The sequence below is a fragment of the Camellia sinensis genome, chromosome 9, assembly GCF_055761805.1.
Source record: "Camellia sinensis isolate YWXY chromosome 9, ASM5576180v1, whole genome shotgun sequence".
NCBI lineage: Eukaryota > Viridiplantae > Streptophyta > Magnoliopsida > Ericales > Theaceae > Camellia > Camellia sinensis.
The window spans coordinates 105,996,542-106,020,946 of record NC_138969.1 but is presented as its reverse complement, the minus strand read 5'-3'; the positions used below and the strand labels follow the sequence as shown (position 1 = coordinate 106,020,946).

General features: G+C 38.5%; 1 long non-coding RNA gene across 1 annotated transcript; it reads right to left on the bottom strand.

Moving 5' to 3' along the window:
- Positions 1-884: 884 nt before the first annotated feature.
- LOC145799150 (uncharacterized) lies at positions 885-17,848 on the bottom strand. The gene is made up of 3 exons (XR_014341162.1): positions 17,653-17,848; positions 17,410-17,475; positions 885-981 (listed from the first exon to the last, which is right to left on the bottom strand). It is a non-coding gene; the product is annotated as an uncharacterized LOC145799150 (long non-coding RNA).
- Between the last annotated feature and the right edge of the window lie 6,557 nt (positions 17,849-24,405).

Below are 24,405 nucleotides of genomic sequence, written 5' to 3'. Positions count from 1 at the left end.
TTTTGTGATTTAAATTAGTAAAATATTAGTGAGATATAGGAGTTAAATATTATTGGAAAAACAGAATTGAACTGCAGGGAAGCACACATGGAGCAGTCACAATTATGAAAGACTATTCTAGCATGGCAAGAGGAAAGAAGTTGGGGCTGTTTTACAAATCAATTTAGCACATAAAATTAAATGTATCAAATAAAAATAAATTAAATTTATTTGATAATTATAATTCGTATCATCTGAAAAATTTAAACACTTTTCTAAAAATAGGTTAAAGTTTTAAATCATACACGTTTCACTTAAATCTTAAAGTTAAATGCTGCTGGAAATTAGACTTTTAAATGCGTTTAAAAAATGTTGCTATAGCTATAAAAAACGCCGCTAATTCGTGTTGTGACGTTTAGTACCAAACACCAAAGATACGACCGTTGCTATAGCTTTATGGTGCTTTAAAAACATCGCTATATAAGTATAACACTGTAATGATATCACACAATGTTTAGCGACGTTTTAAAAACGCCATTATAGCTCTTTCTATTTTAAAAATATAACCATTAGCACTATACTATAGTGGCGTTTGAAAATGCTGTTATAGCTTTATTTATTTATTTATTTTTTGGTTGTTGAAATTGTGCTATTTCTATGAGATTTAGTTTTTCAAATCTAATGTCTTTCAATCACTTCTTTTTGTCTTTTTGATAAGAAAAGATCAACTCCATCTGAAATCCAACTATTCAAAAACACCATTATGTTACTTCTCAAATTACATGATTCATGACAATATTATCTTATCAAATTCTAAAGAGTAGAGAAAGTGCAACCTAAGAGTGCAACCTGCATCGGAATCAAGACAACAAATTTAACAAAAAGGACATCAAATGTGATATAACAAAAATGAAAATTTTGTTAATTACAATTTTCTCAGATACCTGAGATGCCAAGCTCTTTCCTCCCAGGACAGCAGCAGTAGTGCAAAATGCTTGTCCTCTGTCAAAGGCAAACATAATCAGTCCAATGTAATAAAAATTAAATGTCATTTTATTACCTTAACTCCAAAGAGTATCACAGATATTTTCTCAAGATTGTAATGTAAACAAAATTAGTGAGAGACATTGTTAAGTCAAAACTAGTGCAAGGAGAGGTCACACATTCCAGGTGAAATTGAAAACCTAAGTATGATTTTCGCTCAGGTGAAAAAAGGAGGGAGCTAACATATGTTTGCCGCCAGTTTTAGGGTTTCATGCAACCAAGAAATTTGTGGCTGTAAAGGTCATGTCAATCTTTTAAGTAACAATCATCAATTCATGAAAGATGCAAAGGATCTAATATACTATCCTAGCATCATTAATCACCAACCTATGCAGGCACGAGGGTAGATGTGTATCTGTGCATGTGAGCTAGTGCGATGATAGGTGTAGCTTGTCTACAATTGTGCATGAGAGAGAGTGTGTTTTCAAATTTGCAGTGTTTTTTTTTTTGTTTTTTTTTTTTGCCTTGATATGACAAATTTTGTCACAAGGAAAAAGAAATTTATCAAAAAAAAAAAAAAAAACCTAAGAAGCAAAACAACTCATATATAAGCGGAGAGAATTGTAGACTTACAAGATTCCACCAAGGACAACACCAAGTGGGTTCTCATTTGCGGCCAAGCCGATGGTAGCTATCTGAAAAGGTATATACGTAGTGTAAAATAGCAAGCAACAGTGGTAGTTACATGTGAAATATACACATAAATGTTCTCATGGTTACCTGACTTTTGTCACCCCATTCACCAAAGAAACTAATGGAAAATGCTTGTAAAATGGTCATGATCATTGTTGTCAAATTGTGAATCGTGAATCGTGAATCACTTTGTTAAAATAGTGAATCATGAATCTTAAGATTCACTTTATTTAGCATAATATATAACTTTATATATGTATATACATATAAAATTACACATGTAGTGTTTAAAATGAAGTAAATATCAATACAACTAAATTATATATATGTATATACATATATTTATCAATATAATTAGTTGATCTCTTTTTTTGGTGAAAAAGATGATGTTCCATGCATTTTACAAACAGAATTGAGTAGCAGTGAATCACAATTGAATTGTAAGATTCACTTAATTTAAGATTCAATTCAACTGTATGAATCAAATCATTTTGCTTAAAGGTCATATCAAATCGTATGAATAGCATTGTGAATCGTAAGATTCTAACAACAATGGTGTAGACGCGCCCCGGGGGCCTCATGCTACAGTTCAGACTCAAAATGTCACGGTTCTTAATCTGATCTCACAATGTGCGATGTGAGATTGATAAATCACCAAAGAGTCCAAATCCGACAAATCGTTTTGGAAAACTGATTTTTAAGAAAGAAGTGTCAAACATGGACTGCTTTGCCAGATACAGAGTCACCACCTAAATATTTTATTTTGGGGAAATTTAGGAAACCCTGACTCGTGCCTAAGGCCACGTGCCCGTCATCACCAAAGTTGCCTCGGCTCGGGAACTTGGGTACGATTGGGGAAGGTCATCTATGAGCACCCCCGCTCGCCCGATCAAAGATCGGTCTGTACTAAGCATGATATCTCGTTTTTGAAAATACATGTGTTCTTATTCTGATTAATTAGCTAGAATTACTATGTGATGCGCACAGCACACAAGTATAGACTAGATTGCCTAATTTGGAACAAAGCATCGCATATCCGTTTGTTTGAAAAATGGTTTGAGGTTTGCTACTTGCAAGTAGGCTAAAACACGGATTTCGATGAATTGGTCCAATTCGAGTAATCCAACCTTCACCCACAGGCATTCAGGCAGTTATATCACATAAGCAAACAGCCTCATGGCAAGCATGCTATCATGGAAATCACTCACACACATGCAAGGATGCTAAAGCATAAACACTTACAGTGTACTCCAAGCCAAAGAAAGAAACTAATTAGAAATCATGCATGAATCCTAACTATGTTGAAATGCCTAATGCAACACATGCAAAATGCAACTAAGATAGGCTCGGCTATTCTAAGATGGCCTATGAGATGCAACAGTCGATTCATGTATTCAAATAGGAATTGAAATACGATGCAATTTGTATGATGTGCCAAGCTCGGTGCATGCAATATAGATGAATGATGCAAACATGCAAACATAAGTATGCTAATCGAACATGCCCTAAACTAACCATCAAAAACAGGTAAGTAAAAGGGAGAAAGACATGGGGTTGGAAGTCATTCACACACTCACGCACACTTATTACAAAATTCCCCCTCTCGACGAAGGGTCCGAAAGAATAATACAAATCACCTAATTAACTAACTCGCAAGCTGATTAATTACAAAACCACTTAACTAATTAAATGAATCAATTAAGCTACTAAAGCAGTAAAGAGGCTTCGGGAAGAGGGACAAATGCATGCATGCTTGGCTCTGCTCGGAAATCTATCGCCATGTTTTTATTGCCTCTGTTTGCACTACTCTGCACCTCTGAATGCTCCTGAACCACTCCCTGAGCACTGTGGGATGTCACCGGCTAAAAGGAAATGTCACGACCCAAACCCGCCCCCGTGGGTTAAGGACGCAACCGGCCAGTAATCATGAGATTACCTACGGCCTCTAACTGTTCTAAACGTATTTTTAACAGAGTTAATGGGGGCCAAACGGAAGCAAAGTTGACAACTTTGTCCATAGAGCCGTGCTTATATGCACATCAAACAAACCATACTCAGATACGTTAATAACTCACATCAAAGGTACAGTTTCACAAAATTCATTACAGACAGGATCATCCAAAACGAGTCAACCTATAACAGACTATGTACAGACATGCACTAGGTCCTTGCCGACAAGACAAAACATAGGTACGTAATAAAAGGGCAAGGATGGTCTCATGCGCGAGGCACAAGGCTGACTCTCCCAAAACTCCTGCTGTTCCTAGCAGACTTCACTGGGGCTGGGTTTGGACTTCCCTTGGCTCACCTACAAATACATGAATGAGCGTGAGCGATAGCCCAGTGAATAATATCAAATATAACAGTTACATAGCAATATGTAGAACAACATGCTCCAAACGGCCTTGGGCCCAATTCATACTTCTGTTTAACAATCAAATATATATATAACTATACGAAATGCAAGTCAAGTAACTGTAGTTCCAAACATTCTGGCCTTTGGCCCATTCGGGTTTCCATACATGGCAAAACGGCCTTCGGCCCATTCATTCATGTCAAAACGGCCTTCGGCCCATTCATTCATGTCAAACGGCCTCTGGCCCACTCTTTCATGGCAAAACGGCCTCTGGCCCACTCTTTCATGGCAAAACGGCCTCTGGCCCACTCTTTCATGTCAAAACGGCCTCTGGCCCACTCATTCATGTCAAAACGGCCTTTGGCCCACTCATTCATGTCAAACGGCCTTTCGCCCACCCATTCATGTCGAACGGCCTTTGGCCCATTCATTTACATCAAAACGACCTTCGGTCCATTCATTCTTATCAAAACGAACTTCGGTCCATTCATTTATTCCTGTCAGACTTTTGTCCACAATCCCAATTAACAACTCATAAAGTTTATAAGGGAATAACAATTGGACATTGACAAGCTTTCAATATTAATATTACTCACAGTGATCGGCTTGTGGATGCGCCCTGGAGCTTGACCCTACACATTTCATGAATACAAAAAGGGTCACTAACAGTTCAATCCGTTCTTTAATTCACATATTCCTCTTTAGGCTTTGTTCTTATCTCATTAACTCATTTACAGTGCTTAACATGTGCCTAAGAGTGCTTACAAGTGAAAGAGAACGGAAAACGAATCACAGAATGCATGAACAGAATTCCAGGAAACAGGGTCCCCGCTCGAGCGTAAACTTCTCCGCTCGAGCGGACCCTTAAGGCCTGCAGAAGTACTGGTTGCACGAAAGATGCGCTCGAGCGCGGAATAGAGCGCTCGAGCTAAAGGCCTGTCCACAAAAATCCACGCTCGAGCGTGGAGTGTCCCGCTCGAGCGGACATCCAACTCTGCAAAAATGCTGGGAGCACGATTTTCCCGCTCGAGCGGCCATTACCCCGCTCGAGCGGACCTCAAAAATCTGGGTTTCCCAGATCGTGTTCTTGAGCTCCAAATCGGTTTTCCATCTACATTTCTCGCATGCAATGGTTCAATTTACACATTTACACAAGCTAACATGCTACTAATGCAAGATTACAACATTAGGAAGCTCAATTACATGAATTATCTACATGCATGTCCCAAAATATCTCAAACCCACCATCAACATGCTCAAATTCAAACATTCAAGACTTATACTCCCATGATTTGTACATGCATGTGGGAGATGCTCATCATTCTCAACTTAGATGGTACAAATGGTGATTACAACATAAGCTTTAACCAAAACTCTACATGAATCATGTGTTTCAAGCTCAAACAGGCAAATTCAAAGTAATTTCTTACATGCATGAGTTCTAAGACTTCAAACTCAACAAAAATCAACTCATTACATGTTCTTGATCACAAACAACCCTTGAACTTACGAATTACAAGTAAGAGCCCATGAATTCACTTACCTAAGGGCTTCAACACTCAAGCTCTAGCCAAATCTTGAGCTAGATCTTCAAATTCCCAAGTCTTGAGCCCAAATTACACAAATCTCTCCCTTTTTCTCTCCATGGCCGGCCTCTCTCTCTCTCTCAATTGTCTAACTCAGATTTTGAGTTTTAAGAGAGCTAAAGGAGAGTGCAATACAATTATACAACAAGCCCCACTAACAATTATTTTAATATAAAATAATGGGGTACTTAATTTATCAATTTAATCAGTTTAAATTGACCAGAATCAAATTTCAATTAAATTTCACCGTAGGCCCTAAAAATTATGCCAACCACAATGGCGTAGTCAATTTCGGGTTCCGTGGCCGATAAGGCCCTCAATTAAATTTCCAAAGCAGACTACTCAAACAGATATTCCTACGATGAACAGATAAAATTTCAAACCACATATTTTCACATAGTGGAACACACAAAATCATATCAAAATACATAATCACATCATGTTAAGGACCAATTAACATACTACGGAACAGGGGTGTCACAGTCTTCCCCCCTTTAGGAAGTTTGGTCCTCCAAACTTAACTTACCTTCGTCGGGAAACAAATGTGGATAGCGTAGACGCATTTCCTCCTCTTTTTCCCATGTAGCATCTGTCCCATAGTGTTCCTTCCATTCCACTTTCACCATTGGAATGGATTTGTTTCTCAATTCCTTCACTTGTCGGTCAACAATTCTTTCCGGCCATTCAGCATATTCCATATTTTCATCAATAGCAATCCGGTGATAATCAATCACATGCAACGGGTCTCGGAGGTAACCCCTCAACATTGACACATGAAACACATTGTGGATTTGCTCAAATCCCGGTGGCAAGGCAACTCTATAAGCAACTGGACCAAGTTTCTCCAAAATTTGAAACGGCCCAATATAACGGGGCGTCAACTTGCCCTTCTTCCCAAACCTGACTTGGCCTTTCATTGGAGAAACACGGATGAACACATGGTCGCCGACCTCATACTCAAGAGGTCTTCTCCGGACATCCGCATAACTCTTCTGTCGGTCTTGAGCTGTTTTGAGCCTTTGCTGAATAGTTTTGATCTTTTCAGAGGTGTCTTGTACAATTTCAGGCCCGAGCAAAGCTCTGTCCCCGACCTCTGTCCAACAAATAGGTGATCTACACCTCCTACCATACAAAGCCTCGTATGGTGCCATACCGATGCTGGAGTGGAAGCTATTATTATAAGCAAATTCTGCAAGTGGCAGGTAATCTTCCCAACTCCCCTGAAATTCCAAAGCACACATGCGAAGCATATCTTCCAAAGTCTGTATTGTTCGTTCTGACTGCCCATCTGTCTGTGGGTGGAATGCAGTGCTGAACCTTAGTTCTGTTCCCATAGTTTCCTGCAAACTCTTCCACAATCTAGATACAAACTTCGGATCTCTATCCGACACAATGGATACTGGAACTCCGTGTAAGCGGACAATTTCATCAACATAAATAGTAGCCAACCTGTAAGCAGTAAATGTAGTTTTGACAGGCAGAAAATGTGCAGATTTAGTCAGTCTATCAACTACCACCCAAACAGAATCCATACCTCGGGAAGTCCGAGGTAGGCCAACAACGAAATCCATGGTCACATGTTCCCACTTCCACTCAGGAATAGGGAGAGGTTGAAGTAGACCGCCTGGTTTCTGATGTTCAGCCTTAACTTGCTGACACTGAAGGCACTTGGACACATATTCTGCAATCTCTTTCTTCATTTTAGGCCACCAATAGGTTTGTTTCAAATCCCGATACATTTTATTGTTACCCGGATGCATAGCAAATACGGATCTGTGGGCTTCATCTAAGACCCTCTTCTTTAGTTCCGTGATATCTGGGACACATATTCGGTTTCGAATTTTCAACATTCCATTCTCGACACCGAACTCCGCTTTTGGGCTTACTTCAAATTCATCAATTACCTTTCTGAGGAACTCATCCTCTTTCTGTTTTTGCTTGATTTCATCAACAATTGCCGGCTCGGCTGTAATAGCGGCTATCAATCCGCCCTGTTCACACACTACCACTTCAATTTCAGACTTTTCAAAGTCTTGCAAAATCTCCCTTTGCTCAGTAAGCAAACAAGCCATACTCCCTGTTGATTTCCTGCTCAAGGCATCAGCCACTGTATTAGCTTTTCCGGGGTGATACTGAATCTCTAGGTCGTAGTCTTTTATCAGTTCTAGCCATCTTCTCTGACGCATATTCAACTCCTTCTGTGTGAAGAAGTATTTCAGGCTCTTATGATCCGTGTAAACTTCACATTTTGCCCCGTACAAGTAATGCCGCCAGATCTTCAAAGCAAAAACAACTGCGGCCAATTCTAGGTCATGTGTTGGATAATTCTTCTCATGTGGCCTCAACTGTCGGGAGGCGTAAGCAATAACCCTTCCGTTCTGCATTAACACACAACCCAAACCCTTATAAGATGCGTCACTGAAAATCACAAAATTTTCCGTACCTGAAGGTAGTGTCAAAATTGGTGCAGTGGTCAATCTTGTCTTCAATTCATGAAAGGCTGATTCTCTTTCACTATTCCACTCAAATGGTTGTCCTTTACGTGTCAATTGGGTAAGAGGCACAGCTAATTTCGAAAAGTCCTTTACAAACCTTCTGTAGTACCCAGCTAAGCCCATGAAACTGCGAACTTCTGTCACATTAGTTGGTGTAGGCCAATTCACAATTGCTTCTATTTTCTGCGGGTCCACTGAAATTCCTTCCTTGTTGACCACGTGCCCTAAGAAAATAACCTCATCCAACCAAAACTCACATTTCTTTAACTTAGCAAATAGTTTTCTTTCCCGAAGTATTTGTAAAACAATCCTCAAATGATGTTCATGTTCAAGTTTATCTTTAGAGTAAATCAAAATATCATCGATGAAGACTACAACAAACTCATCAAGGTAGGTTTTAAAAATTCTATTCATTAGGTCCATAAATGCTACCGGAGCATTAGTCACTCCAAATGGCATAACAAGAAATTCAAAATGACCATACCTCGTTCTGAATGCGGTTTTCTCAACATCCTCTACTTTAACCTTCAGCTGATGATACCCAGATCTCAAATCAATCTTAGAAAACACCTGTGATCCCTGCAACTGATCAAATAAGTCATCAATACGGGGTAAGGGATATTTGTTCTTTATCGTTACCTTGTTCAATTCCCGGTAATCAATGCACAGGCGTAAGGTACCATCCTTTTTCTTTACAAATAACACTGGTGCGCCCCAAGGCGAAGTACTGGGCCGGATAAACCCTTTATCAAGAAGGTCTTGCAACTGTTCTTTTAATTCTTTCATTTCGGCTGTAGCCATCCTGTAGGGAGTTTTAGAAATAGGCTGGGTGCCTGGCACAGTTTCAATAGTAAACTCTATCTCCCTGTCTACCAATTCCCCTGGTAATTCATTTGGAAACACATCTGGGAATTCTCTAACAATGGGAATATCATTCAATTCAACATTCACGGATTGTTCAGTCAATACATAACACAAATAACCCTGGCATCCCTTCCTGATCAATTTACATGCTTTCATTGCAGATATCAAATATGGTGGAGGCACTACCCCATTTCCCACAAACACAATTTCTTTCTGTTCTGGTGGTTTAAACACAACCCTCTTTGTCACACAATCTATAGTGGCACAATATTTGGTCAACCAATCCATGCCCAAAATTACATCGAAGTGTCTAAAGTTTAAGGGCAACAAATCTACATATAGGGTAGCATCCTCAATATGCATGTCACAAAACCGATATATATAGTCACATAACACAGATTCTCCCAATGGAGCAGACACACATAACAAATATGGCAACAATTCTAGGGGTCTTTTCAGTCTAGATACAAATGCATATGTCACAAATGAATGCGTTGATCCAGAATCAATTAACACAAAAGCATCCTGATTACATATCGAGATAGTACCTGAGACAACGGCATTGGCATTCCGTGTATCACCCAGAACGAGTGCAAAGACTCTCCCTTGTCTCACTGTATCCCCAGTAGTAGCAGATCTCAAAGTGTTTCCCGGCTTCGGGATCGATGCAGTGGAGCTAGCAGCTATCTTCCCACTATTCTGGTTACAATCTCGGGCTATATGCCCTTGTTTCCCACACTTAAAACAGGCTCCTGATGTACGGTAACAGACTCCACGGTGCTTTTTGCCACAAGTGTTGCACATGGGAGCTGTGTCTCGGGAAGAACCGGAAGTAGTTAAGGAGCCCGTGTTTTGCTTTTTCAAAAATTTCTTCTTCGAAAAGAAGCCTTGTCTTTTGTTGCCTTTCCATTCGGTTGTTGGCTTAGCTTGTCTAGCTATGTTAGCCTCTGATATAATGGCCCGGTCAAGCACCCCAATGTAGGTCTCCAATTTCAGGACATTCACTCGCTCTAGGATGTCACTTCGGAGCCCACCTTCAAAATGCCTTGCCTTCTTATAATCAGTGTCAATCACGTGTGGTGCAAACCTGGCCAACTCAGTAAATTTGGCCTCATACTCAGCTACAGTCATGCTGTCTTGTTTGAGTTCCATGAACTCTGCCACTTTCCTATCCCGGACACACTGCGGGAAGTACTTGTCATAGAAGATTTCCAAAAATTTCACCCAGTCAACACCCCTGTGGTTTTCTCGCATCAACATCCACCATCTTCTCGCTTCGTCTTCTAGCATAAAAGTAGCTAGAAGCACTTTCTGTGTATCCGAGCACGGAAATACCTCAAACAGTTTTTCGATCCCAAGAACCCAAGCTTCCGCTTTCAAAGGATCCAGTCCACCATGAAACTGTGGTGGTTTCATTTTCTTGAACTCCTTGGTGAGAGCAATTATCCGATCATCATTTTGATTATCTGGCACGGGCGGTGCCTGAGGTGGAGGTGGCGGGTGTGGTTGCTGCCACTGTTGCTGCCACTCTTGTTGCTGTCTCAAAGCTTCTGCCATTTCCTGAATCAGTCTTTCCATTCTGTCCAGTCTGGCAGCAGAGGATTCCTCTAACTCATCACCTCTGGTTCTCACCATCTGATTAAACTTGCATTATATTCCATACCAAAGGTACACAAGTACACATACACTAAGGAGCACATATTTCCAGATAATTCGTAATGCAAGTAGTTCACAACTTACACATATAATTATTCATAACAAAACATTTAAGCATATAATCAATGCTTCCAAACTCACATTTATCACATGAGTGCATCCTAGATCTTATCTAGACGCTTATTGCTCTTTTTGGACAAGTGTGTGAGTTATTAACTCGTGCTCTGATACCACTCTGTCACGACCCGAACCCGCCCTCGTGGGTTAAGGACGCAACCGGCCAGTAATCATGAGATTACCTACGGCCTCTAACTGTTCTAAACGTATTTTTAACAGAGTTAATGGGGGCCAAACGGAAGCAAAGTTGACAACTTTGTCCATAGAGCCGTGCTTATATGCACATCAAACAAACCATACTCAGATACGTTAATAACTCACATCAAAGGTACAGTTTCACAAAATTCATTACAGACAGGATCATCCAAAACGAGTCAACCTATAACAGACTATGTACAGACATGCACTAGGTCCTTGCCGACAAGACAAAACATAGGTACGTAATAAAAGGGCAAGGATGGTCTCATGCGCGAGGCACAAGGCTGACTCTCCCAAAACTCCTGCTGTTCCTAGCAGACTTCACTGGGGCTGGGTTTGGACTTCCCTTGGCTCACCTACAAATACATGAATGAGCGTGAGCGATAGCCCAGTGAATAATATCAAATATAACAGTTACATAGCAATATGTAGAACAACATGCTCCAAACGGCCTTGGGCCCAATTCATACTTCTGTTTAACAATCAAATATATATATAACTATACGAAATGCAAGTCAAGTAACTGTAGTTCCAAACATTCTGGCCTTTGGCCCATTCGGGTTTCCATACATGGCAAAACGGCTTTCGGCCCATTCATTCATGTCAAAACGGCCTTCGGCCCATTCATTCATGTCAAACGGCCTCTGGCCCACTCTTTCATGGCAAAACGGCCTCTGGCCCACTCTTTCATGTCAAAACGGCCTCTGGCCCACTCATTCATGTCAAAACGGCCTTTGGCCCACTCATTCATGTCAAACGGCCTTTCGCCCACCCATTCATGTCGAACGGCCTTTGGCCCATTCATTTACATCAAAACGACCTTCGGTCCATTCATTCTTATCAAAACGACCTTCGGTCCATTCATTTATTCCTGTCAGACTTTTGTCCACAATCCCAATTAACAACTCATAAAGTTTATAAGGGAATAACAATTGGACATTGACAAGCTTTCAATATTAATATTACTCACAGTGATCGGCTTGTGGATGCGCCCTGGAGCTTGACCCTACACATTTCATGAATACAAAAAGGGTCACTAACAGTTCAATCCGTTCTTTAATTCACATATTCCTCTTTAGGCTTTGTTCTTATCTCATTAACTCATTTACAGTGCTTAACATGTGCCTAAGAGTGCTTACAAGTGAAAGAGAACGGAAAACGAATCACAGAATGCATGAACAGAATTCCAGGAAACAGGGTCCCCGCTCGAGCGTAAACTTCTCCGCTCGAGCGGACCCTTAAGGCCTGCAGAAGTACTGGTTGCACGAAAGATGCGCTCGAGCGCGGAATAGAGCGCTCGAGCTAAAGGCCTGTCCACAAAAATCCACGCTCGAGCGTGGAGTGTCCCGCTCGAGCGGACATCCAACTCTGCAAAAATGCTGGGAGCACGATTTTCCCGCTCGAGCGGCCATTACCCCGCTCGAGCGGACCTCAAAAATCTGGGTTTCCCAGATCGTGTTCTTGAGCTCCAAATCGGTTTTCCATCTACATTTCTCGCATGCAATGGTTCAATTTACACATTTACACATGCTAACATGCTACTAATGCAAGATTACAACATTAGGAAGCTCAATTACATGAATTATCTACATGCATGTCCCAAAATATCTCAAACCCACCATCAACATGCTCAAATTCAAACATTCAAGACTTATACTTCCATGATTTGTACATGCATGTGGGAGATGCTCATCATTCTCAACTTAGATGGTACAAATGGTGATTACAACATGAGCTTTAACCGAAACTGTACATGAATCATGTGTTTCAAGCTCAAACATGCAAATTCAAAGTAATTTCTTACATGCATGAGTTCTAAGACTTCAAACTCAACAAAAATCAACTCATTACATGTTCTTGATCACAAACAACCCTTGAACTTACGAATTACAAGTAAGAGCCCATGAATTCACTTACCTAAGGGCTTCAACACTCAAGCTCTAGCCAAATCTTGAGCTAGATCTTCAAATTCCCAAGTCTTGAGCCCAAATTACACAAATCTCTCCCTTTTTCTCTCCATGGCCGGCCTCTCTCTCTCTCTCTCAATTGTCTAACTCAGATTTTGAGTTTTAAGAGAGCTAAAGGAGAGTGCAATACAATTATACAACAAGCCCCACTAACAATTATTTTAATATAAAATAATGGGGTACTTAATTTATCAATTTAATCAGTTTAAATTGACCAGAATCAAATTTCAATTAAATTTCACCGTAGGCCCTAAAAATTATGCCAACCACAATGGCGTAGTCAATTTCGGGTTCCGTGGCCGATAAGGCCCTCAATTAAATTTCCAAAGCAGACTACTCAAACAGATATTCCTACGATGAACAGATAAAATTTCAAACCACATATTTTCACATAGTGGAACACACAAAATCATATCAAAATACATAATCACATCATGTTAAGGACCAATTAACATACTACGGAACAGGGGTGTCACAGGAAAGGTCACCGGCCAAAAGGAAAGGTCACTGGACGAAAGGAAACGCCACCGGCCAAGTGGAACTGGTAATCGACCATTTTTGGAGATATTGGCCAATAATTCATAGTTGGCTGGCATTAAAGATGGCCGACCGACCATCTCTTCTTGCAGAATCCTGTTTTTGCTGCAACAGAGGACAAACAGAGCATGGCAATGAATTTTCAAGGCAATGTTTGCACCACCACCCTCCCTATCATGTCATGGGCTTAAGGGAGTATAGTCCTCGACCCTCGAGCCATCAATCACGCATTTCAATGCATTATGGCCAAAGAAGCCAAGTGTGAAAATCAATATCAAATGAAATGCACACAACACATAAAGGGGCCCCAACCACTATCATGCTTGATCAAGAGGCAAGGGATGCATGCATAATGCTATGCAACCTAAGCATGAAAGCGAGCTAATGCAACATGAGCATGCAAACAAGCAATGTGCAATAGGCATACAACCTAAACAAATAAACATGCAAGGTATGTACCAACAATGCCAATGATAAGCATGCAACAACACGCAATGGGACTAGCATGCAAATATGCAAAGCAACTTAACAAAAAAGTTTGCCAAATGCAATATAACTCAAGCATGTAACAACATGCGATAGGCCAAGTATGCAACAACATGCAAGGCAAGCATGCAACAACATGCAAAAATGGACTTAAACTAATATGGACAGTTCTCAAACATGCCCAAATCAGTGGCCAAAGTGCTAAGAAATGATGGATAAAGCATGAAAATGCAAGACAAGCGTGTATGCCAATTGGCCCAAGCATTAAGGCATGAAGAGGACAACTCTTAATCACACTTAAAGGGCGACAAGCACGAATATGTGACAACACCATAAGCTCTAAAATCATGTTAGGAATGATGCCAAATCAACCAAACTACACAAGTAAAGCATGCCAGAAAGCTTAAAGCTTGAAACTAGCCATGGGACTCAAACCATGGCCACACAAGGCAAGCCCCAAAGGGCCAAGGGGACCTAAAACAGTCCCAAGGTAGGTCCAAACAAGACCAAAAACGAACTCAAAACTAGCCAACACGAGCTAGAATGCAACACCAAAAACACGAGGCATGCGAGGCTACAAAAGAGGTGTTACACTACACCTATTAGAACCAAACATGGCATGATTTAAGCAACCAAAATCAGAGTTATGGCATGTCAAAGTAAGCCCCAAAACCCACTTAGATGGCATCCAAATGACCTAAGCATGGAAGCATGCATAATGACCCCAACATGAGGCATAAGACATCAACTCTTTAAAGCATTAAAGAAGTGATAAGTGCAAGTATATGAGCATACTTTGTGGACTGAAATAACAAAACAAGTGATGCCAAATCACTGAAATGGCCCAAGTAAAGCATGCTAGCGACTTGGACACTTAAAGCTAACAAGCTAGAATGCATGGTAGCTATACAAAGCATGGCACATATGATCAAAACAACACCAAATTGACCTTAATCATGGTAAATCATGACTAAAAGCTTCATGGAGTTGAGCCAAAATCATGCTAAAATGACATGTTACAACATGATGCATGTTAAGGAAAATAAGGGGATTACGAGACAAGCACATGGTGTATGCATGAGACCATTGAACCAACTTTAGACAGAAGTAAAGCATGGCAAAATAACACCAAATACTTGCTGAAATGAAGCTAATACAAGCTTAACAAACATGCAACAAACATAAGCCATTTATGCAAGCATACAAGACAACAAGGAGAGGGGATGACCCTCTCCTTTTTGGGACCTTAAAACACCATCCCCACCACTGAAATCCCTCTGGATTTCAGTGGTGGGAAGGCCTAAACAAGGTGATCCCAAAGCTTAAAAATAAAGCACAAGAACAAGGCCAAACAAGGCCTAAGAGGGGGTAAACGACCCCAAACCAAAAATAGACCTTAAACAAAGATCAAAAGCATATAAAAATAGAACTTTTATCAGTTATAAGTTAAGCTCAAAACAACATGAAAGATAGGCTAAAAACTTAAACAAGAAAGGGGTATCTAAAGGTAAGAAGCTCACCCTTGTAGAACCTCTTCAAGAACAAAGCTCCAGCAGGTTTTCTGAGTTCAAACCAACCCAAGAACTCTAAAATTAACCTCAAGAGACCTTTTCTCCAAGAGGATGGTGTTCTAGTGTGTGTTTGTGTGCAATAGTAAGACAATACTACACTTTTGAGCACAAAATAGGATCAAACAAGGGAGTATAGATACAAAACTATATCCAACTCTCCTAACCTAATTTTTTTGAACCTTTGAGAAGGGAGGAGGGCCTCCTCTCTTATAGGAATTCAATTTTAAAGCTTCTAAAAGAAGCCAAGCAATAGGCAAATCCCTCCATGCACATATATAAAAGGGGAGATTGTGGATGCCAGCTGTGCCAGCTGGCACAAAATATCTGCCAAAAGCAGATGGAAAGGGTTCGGCCAAAAAATATGGCCGATTGACCAACAAAGGTGGCCGATCGACCAAATATAGTGCTGATCGGCTAACACTTTTGGCCGATGGCAAGAAAAAGGGGCCGATGGCTTCATGCCTTGGCCGATGGGTTGAAGAAATGGCCAACAAGCCATCCTCTTCCGTCAAAAGCAAAACACAAGTGTTTGGTCCACAACCAAGCACAAAACAATCAAGTTGAGAGATCTTGAGGTAAGGCGTGCGACCGAGACCTCCGAGAACTCAAAATGAACACGAGCATAGGTGATCATCGAGTATTTAAACGATGATGTCCAAGTCTTGAGGACGGTAAAAAATGGGGTGTCTACACATGGTCATGATACATAGATCAAATAACTAGTAGCTGCATGTCAGCCGTGCTGAAGTAAACAATTGATAGAAATAAAAACCTTTAGAAAGATGAGTGAGAAGAACTGAGTGAGAAATTGTCATAAAATAAGCGATGTGATGATCCAAAGGTTCTTATTCATAGAATTCTTGGGCTTAGTTTAGGATTTTGTTGAATCATCATGGTTCTAGTATGAATATAAGGTTTTAATCGATTCATAGGGTCTTAACAAGAGAATTCCTTTTCCCTTTTTATTGCAAAGAATAAGTTATTATACCGCATATGATGGGAAACAGAAATTTTCAACCTACAAAATAGATTTAACATCCCCAAAACACGGGAGAATAAGTTCAACATCCAGACCTAAAAGCAGATTAGGGTATAAGTAAATGTAGTCAGATAGTTAATTAGCTAATCATTTTGTCGGCATCTGATTAGTGCATGAAGAATATATCTGTACGAACATAATAATAGTCTAATTATGGACAAAGTCTAACAATAACTATCAGTTACCAAAAATATAAATAAGAATACAATGAACTTCTACACAAAGAAAAGATACAATGATGCCACGAGACTTGTAGGATTACCAAAAACACACAGAAGAATCACTCCAAAAAAGAATAATTTATCATGATATCTATTTATTTATTGTTCTTAAGAGTAGATCATTTCTGTTAACCATGTAAAAGGTACAATAGGTTTTTAATTACCTAATATGCTCCTGCTTCTTTGCCAGAGTAAACCTAATTTTTTGGAGATTAGTCAGTAGAGTAACTGGTGAAAACGAAGGTTTTTTATTATCATTTGGCAACACAATTTAACTTTGACATGTGTGTTTGATGTATAGCCAAAATTGCTTTCATAGAATACTCATAATAGCAAGAATTTAAAAATGCAAGCTCACCAGGAAAATTTTGAAATCTATGGAGTGAAAAATAAGAGAAAAACCGTATTGTCAACATATTTTCCAACGATCGTTCTGGCTGCTACCAGTCCAGCTGCCAAAGCAGCACCTAATAAAGCATGCAATCTCACACAGTAATACTTCGACATAAAGATCTTCATTTTATCCAATAAGAATGAAGTCTCAATACCACAATAGAGAACTAATTCGATTCAGCTATAAAAAGAGTAACAATTAGGGTTTATAACCATCCAATCTGTAATTCTACAGTAAAAATTGAAGCTTAAAATGTTACTACTCACCTTGTGGTTTTGCTCAACGTAGTTGACGACTAGTTTTCCAACGGGCAAGGTTAGGGCACAGAGAAACTGAAACAAAGCTATGATTGGATTTAGAATCGAGGGACGGGTAAGTATGATGCACTCCAAATGGCACTAAAGACCATGTGGCATAGTTAGTCGAATGATAATTTTGTAAATCAAAACAAAGCATAACAAGAAGGATAGCCCAAGCATAGAAGAATGAAAACTTGCTGGGAGCCTTACTTGCCAACTATACTTACAACTAACTCTTTCTTAGTCTTATCTGCTCCAGTATCAAAATCATAAATGTCGTTGCTGCCCATTTTACACAGAAAACAAAGGAGTGAAAGATAGTTCTTCTATGAAGATGTTTACAGTTGTTTTGTGCATTTTCGAGTCATATTAAACTGAATTCCATAAACCATCAAGGCGTCTTAGTATCACACCTTAAATTTAGACAAGTGATTATAAGAACAGAGGAAACCAATAACACAATAACGTCTAGCAGAGTACAGGCCAGTTTGCAAATAAGCAACTGCACTTCCAACCTAATTTTGTAGAAGCCGAATTCTAGAAATTTCAAATCGACTGAGCTATTTGGCAAAAAATAACCCAATAACAGAAAATACTGAATTTAAAAAAGAAAAACAAAACTAGTTAATCAAAATTTTAATTGATGACTTTGAAGAATTCTCAAAAGATCGAAGAGTTAAAAAACAACTCACAGTGAGAGGAACCAAGGCAACAGAGTAAATTGGTAATTTGATTGCTCTCCATATCAAGATTGCTCTAGAAATTTCCTTTTCCTTTTCCTCTTCATAAGTAGAATTCTTGGAGGAAATGCACTGACATCTATGCTGCCAATTGAGTCGTCTTGTGGAAGTCCTATTGAGATATCAGGACACATAATAGCAACCATAATAATAGTAGAACACATGCTCATTGGAACAAACAAGTATAAAGTGAAGATGTGACTCAATTTGTTCCAATGATGGCAAACTATATTAGTCATTGGTTCCAAATCATCAAGGACTTAAAAAATTAATAACAATCCACAAGGAGGAAATGAATTCATAGTACCTAAGTCAAATCATTTGAAAATAATAAAATCTACAATTTTTAGTAACATAAATTGATATATATTCGCACACAAACAAATATGAACACTAATACATGCATATATATATAAATCATCATCTCAGTTTCTTGTTGGTGAATGCGAGTATGCATATATATATATATATATAAATCATCACCTCAGTTTCTCGTTAGTGAACATGAGTAATCGACAAAGTCAACTGCTTCAGATTTCAGAGATGCCTCAGAAGATCAGCTTCAGGTCTTGTAGATCTAAATCGTTTGATTGGAGATCAAGTCCATCATCTCATTCGAATCAATCTTGCATAAATTTGAATCATGGATAAGATTTCAGCAACTACAAAGAACAGAGTATGTCTGATCATGGTGGATTCGGCAGTGTTGTTTAGGTCACTGGAGTCAGATCTGAACCAAGATGGAAATGCATAGGGAGTAAACATCCACTGTGATTTATGAATTATTGGGTTAATGATACAAGTAAAAACAACACAATGAGAAACATAAAACAAGTGTCAGGACTGGGGAGTACTTAAGCAGAAGGAAAAAATGCAATCACCTTGCATTAAAGAGGCCTCAAAAGCTTGGATTTATGGTCACTGTCAAGCTCATTTTCTCAGCTAGCCTGAGTTGCAAAATCACCCTCCTAAGTCCATAACTGGTATTGCCGCCAACAGTCCTGGGTATGACTTGGTTGCTGCCATAGCTTACGTTATCGAGATCTTTAACCAATAATCTGATAACAGTCTAAACCAAATTAAATTATCTTATGAACAATCTAAGAGGGGATTATTGCATCACCAATAGAAATTGAGCACAAGACTTAACATTTATGGTTAGAAATTGAGCTATTATAATGATTTAAAGTTTAGATGGTACAGAGGGATCTCAGTTCTCCCTATCATATGGCATTTTATTTTATTTTATAATTAGTATATAAAAAAATAAAAGATTGCAGCGAACAAAAATTAAAAATAGAACAAAAAATATTTACCTGTTTTGTCACAAAATACATGGCCAATAGAGGAGCTTTATCTAGATAGTTCAACCCATGCTTCCTCATGTCCAGTAGCTAGATTTGACAAAACAATATATCTCCATGATATAAAAAATATTGGACAAGGAACTCACAAATCACAAATGCAAATAAAAAATAATTTACTATTTTTGGAAAAGGGAAGAACAAATAGTCATCATGCAATACAAAATCAAAGTTCCACCCTTGCTCTTCTTAACTGCAACCTTTTCAAGAGTTCACTGATTGCTGAGATATCGTCCTTGTCCTCCTCAAGTTCTCGCCCACTGAGGCTTAAGAACAAGAAAGAGAAGAGAACAGAAAATTTTCAGCATATTTGAAACAATGAAGAAGCAATTTTGACACACATTACATGTACTAGTGCTATAACAAGATAGCAGTAAAGAATAAGAATAAGAAACAACGGAAAAAGAGAATCTGGAAAGAAAAGGAAAGAAGAGCAGAGACAGGCAACTGTAATATCTCGAAGTTTGAAAATTATCAATACAAAAGACAAGCGATTCGAAAATTATATATTGTTTAAAAAGTTTGAAGATTATCAGCACCGAAAAGTTTGAAAATTCCATATCTCCAGATAAGAGGAGGTTTCATTTCTTCAACAAATAACAGGTGCAAATCAGCCTTAAACTTTATTAACTTGTGCCTCTGAAATACATTGAGCCACTGCTAACATATGAAATCGCAAACAAATGGACTGAAATGTAATCAAAACAACATTTAAACAATAGAGATATTTAAGCACAACAAAAAGTAGAGTTGTGATAGAAATGATGATATGACACACAATCTGACCTCACATGATATGACTATGAAAGAAGAAAACAATAATTGAAGAAAAAGAAGAGAGAAAATGGAAAATTGAATTTGGAGTTCATTCACCCTTTTCTCATACAACTTGATTACAGTCCAAAAAATTCCCCCTTTTTTCCCTCTCAATCGTAGCTATATACATCCAATACTAACTAACTAACAAACCTCCTAACCACTAACCCACCCTCCAAGAATCAAACAACTAACTGAATCCAAAACTTCTAAATCATAACATCACATCCTATGCAATAAAAAGCAGATTTAGATCATGCAGCATGCTTCTAGCTTCAGACAAAAGATTTCCATCATCATCACAAGTGTTGTTTGGAAAGGAATCTATTGCAACAGAAAATAATTGAAAATATTTTTCCATCACGACCATAATACAAACCCTAGGAGAAGAATCAACGGAATGAAGATCTTGAGAGATAAAGAGAGAACTTCGACATCGAAATCGAGATTGTAGACAGTAGTGCTCACCTTAGTATGCGATGTAGATGGTGGTGGTGGAGCTTTGAAATCGTGTGAGAGAGAGAGAGAGAGAGAGAGAGATTGATATTGAAATCGATTCTGCTCTACGAAATCTATTTTGCTCTACGAAATCGAAATCACTCTGAGATTGGATCACCAAACCTCAAAATCGAAATCACTTTGAGGGTTTAGAGAGAGCGAGCGAGCGGGATTCATACACTTGTGTTTCTTAGATTTGAGTGAGTGAAAGTGAGAAGAAGCATTTCTCAGATTTAGAATGAGGGTTTGAAGAGGAAGAGAGAGCGCGTGAGAGTGGGATACGTTTGAAGGCATTTTTAAACGTTAAACGGTACCATTTTATTAAATTAAAATGCGACGTTTATAAAACTTAGTTGAATATTAAAAAATGTGGCGTTTAAAAAAGTGTCGTTAAAAAAGCGTCGTTAAATCACACATTTCTTGTAGTGTTTGTTAGGATTATATGCCACCATTGAGGTGTATTGTCATCGCCCCCAATGTCATCACCATTATTACCACCAACCATTCTTGTCACCATTATCCCACCATAAAATCACTCATACAAATCATCACTATTGTCACACTTTGAATATATTTGCTAGTCGTTTTTGAGGGAAAAATATTAGGTAATGATGTTATTTATAAATGTTTTACATAAATAAAATTATAAAATATATTAGATGTGTCATCTTTTATCTTTTAATTATCGTCTTCATCCCTCCTCCCTATTCACGTCTTCACCATTATCGCCACCATCATCACCACCACTACTCCAATACCATTGCTATTGTTGTTGCTGCAGCTACCACATCATGATTAACAGGGCCGACTTTGACATTTTCATGGCCTAAAGCATACTCTTGATATGGGGCCTTTCATAATTGGAAAATAAATAAATAAATAAATAAATAGATTGTGATTAAAAGATTATATATCTTTTTTTTTCATTTCTTTGTTTTTGATAGTGATTTGATCTGCTGATAATATAGTATAATGGGTAGTGCTCTAGATCTTCTTTGGATTTGGACAGGGAAAAAAACTCTTAAAAGTGAATTCTACTCATTTTGTTGTTCATGATTCTTTCATTGGTTATGTGTAGTACCATGGTCTTTTTGTTTGTTTTTTTCGATGCTTGCAAATGACTTGTTGGCTTCTGGGTGCCAAGATAGTTGGGATGCAGTGATTTAGCAATGATGTAGATTGCATCATTGTCAACTTTCATTTGTGTGAATTAATTTTCTTTTAACATTCTACTTCTGATTTTTGCTTTTGGGGTGTCTTCTTTGGAAGGTTATTAATAAGTTGATGATTCGGGATACTGTCTTTATGTGCTTTTGATTGCATCGTATGAAAACTATACTTGGCTTGGATTCGTCATGTATTGAGTTTAGGCTTGATAATTGCTCTATTCATCATAAAAGGTCCTGATTTTAGTGTTGGGGCCTGGTTTTGCTTGGGATTTGTTTGGTGTCTCGCCAACAGTTTGTTGTTTCTTTTGGTGGTTGAATATGATTGTGCGGGTCTTATTAGGTGTCAATTTTATTGGGACACCGGTTCACTTGTTATGCTACAGTTATTGGTTTCACTTGTGGGTTGGTTTTTCTGTGTCTGTTTTGTTTTTTGTCTCATGTTTTGTTGTAATATTGGTGTTAGGAAGAGGGAGTTTTTTGGGTTTTCCATTCTCTGGTTTGATGGTTTATTTTATTTTATTTTATTTTGGTTCTCATCCAAAAGCAAAAGACGGATAATAGCAACAACATATATCAAACACAACAACAAATATCTAACTAATGACCTTTTTTTTGTCACGCGACATGGCCAAGCTTATTCTTTCAAGCAAATATAACATGGATCTTGGAATTTCGACATCAATTTTTACTCTTTTTAACTCAACTTTAGTTATCTAGAGAACACGTGAGGTTGCAAGTAGATGGCATTTGAGTAGGAGACCGTAGTTTCTGGGTGGGACGAAGGAATGCATTTGCTTGTTTCTCATCATCAACTTGCCTACTATTTCTACTGCCTTTTTTCTCTTCCACCATTACAAATAGTGGTTAGTGTTTTTAGGAACGATGAAGATAGTCTCTGGGAGGACACTACAACAAAATGCACATTTGGTGATTAAATTTGGCGACCAAAAAAATTTTAGTCGCCAAAAATAGAACTTTTGGCAACTAAAATTAATTTAGTCACCGTTGGTTGCATGTTTGAGCTACTATATTATTTTAGTCGACATATAATGTTCATTGGCGACCAAAAGAAACTTTAGTCACTAAATACAACGTAATAGGCGACTAAAATTTTTTTAGTCGGTGTTAGTCGACATTTTACGCTACTAATTCTTCATTTAGTCACCATACACTGTTATTTGCCAACAAAATAAATTTAGTCACCTAATAATTGCCATATTTAGATGAACTTTTGGTGACTAAAATAATTTAGTTATTGTATATTAAACTTTTGCCGACGAAAATAAACATTAGTAGCCAAATGTTAGGTTTGGCAACCAATGTTTTAGTCGCTGTTAATAGTATCTGTCGACAAATAAGAATTTGGTCGCTAAAGATTCCAAATATTTTTTAGAGGGAAAACCATTATATTGGCGCCCATATCCTTGTGTTTTGTTCTGTCTCACACACCAGACATAGAGAGCAGTCAATACCAAACCTCACCGTTGCTCACCACCGACGATCATCACCATCGCTGGCCACTGGCGCTTGCCACCATGAACACTGCAAATAAGCACCGCCACTGATCACAGGTATTTGTCTCTCTCTCTGTCACTCTCAGTCTCTCTCCCACTTTGTCGATCTGGGCCTCTCTCCCTCTCTGTCGATTTGGCTCTCTCTCTCTCGCGCGCGCGCGCACACGCTGTCTCTTCCTTCCCCTATTTCCCCATTTCTCACACTTTCTGTAGGGTTTTATATGATTTTTTTAGTTTCATTTTGTGTTGATTTTGTAAATGGTTGTTTCGGGTTTTATCTGATTTTGTAAATGGGTTTGGTTGAAGTGGTTTTATTTTGGATTGTAGATTTTGGATTGTTGAAATTTCAATTTTGAATGTTGGGTTTTTCAGAGTCAATTGAGAAGAACAAGTTTCTCAGATTACAAATGCTAGGTACCCAAATAAAAAAAATATATTGCAATATAAAAAACCAGCCTTCTTGTTGGACTCCAACTTCTTGCTTTGTCTCTCTAGACTCACTAGTCTGTGTTAGGTGCAAAATTATAGCACCCATGGACTCCTAAACCAACCGAAATAAAATAAAATAAACAAAATAAATACAAAGATAAAACCCAAAGAGCAGAGCAAAAATAGGATCAGCAGCCCTTGACCTGTATCAGCCAGAGCAATAGCATCAGAAACAACCAAAGCCTTCCAAAGAGTGGGTGTTGCTGCTACCCCAGTTTTTTTATGAATTTTTTGTTTATAAATTATTTATATATTTGGTAAATTATGTTTTGGTTCGAATGTGCAAGAATCTATAGCAAAATGCACCGAAAGGCAACTATATCCAGGAAAAAAAAAATTAAGGACGAAAACCAATAACCAAGTCTATGGATTC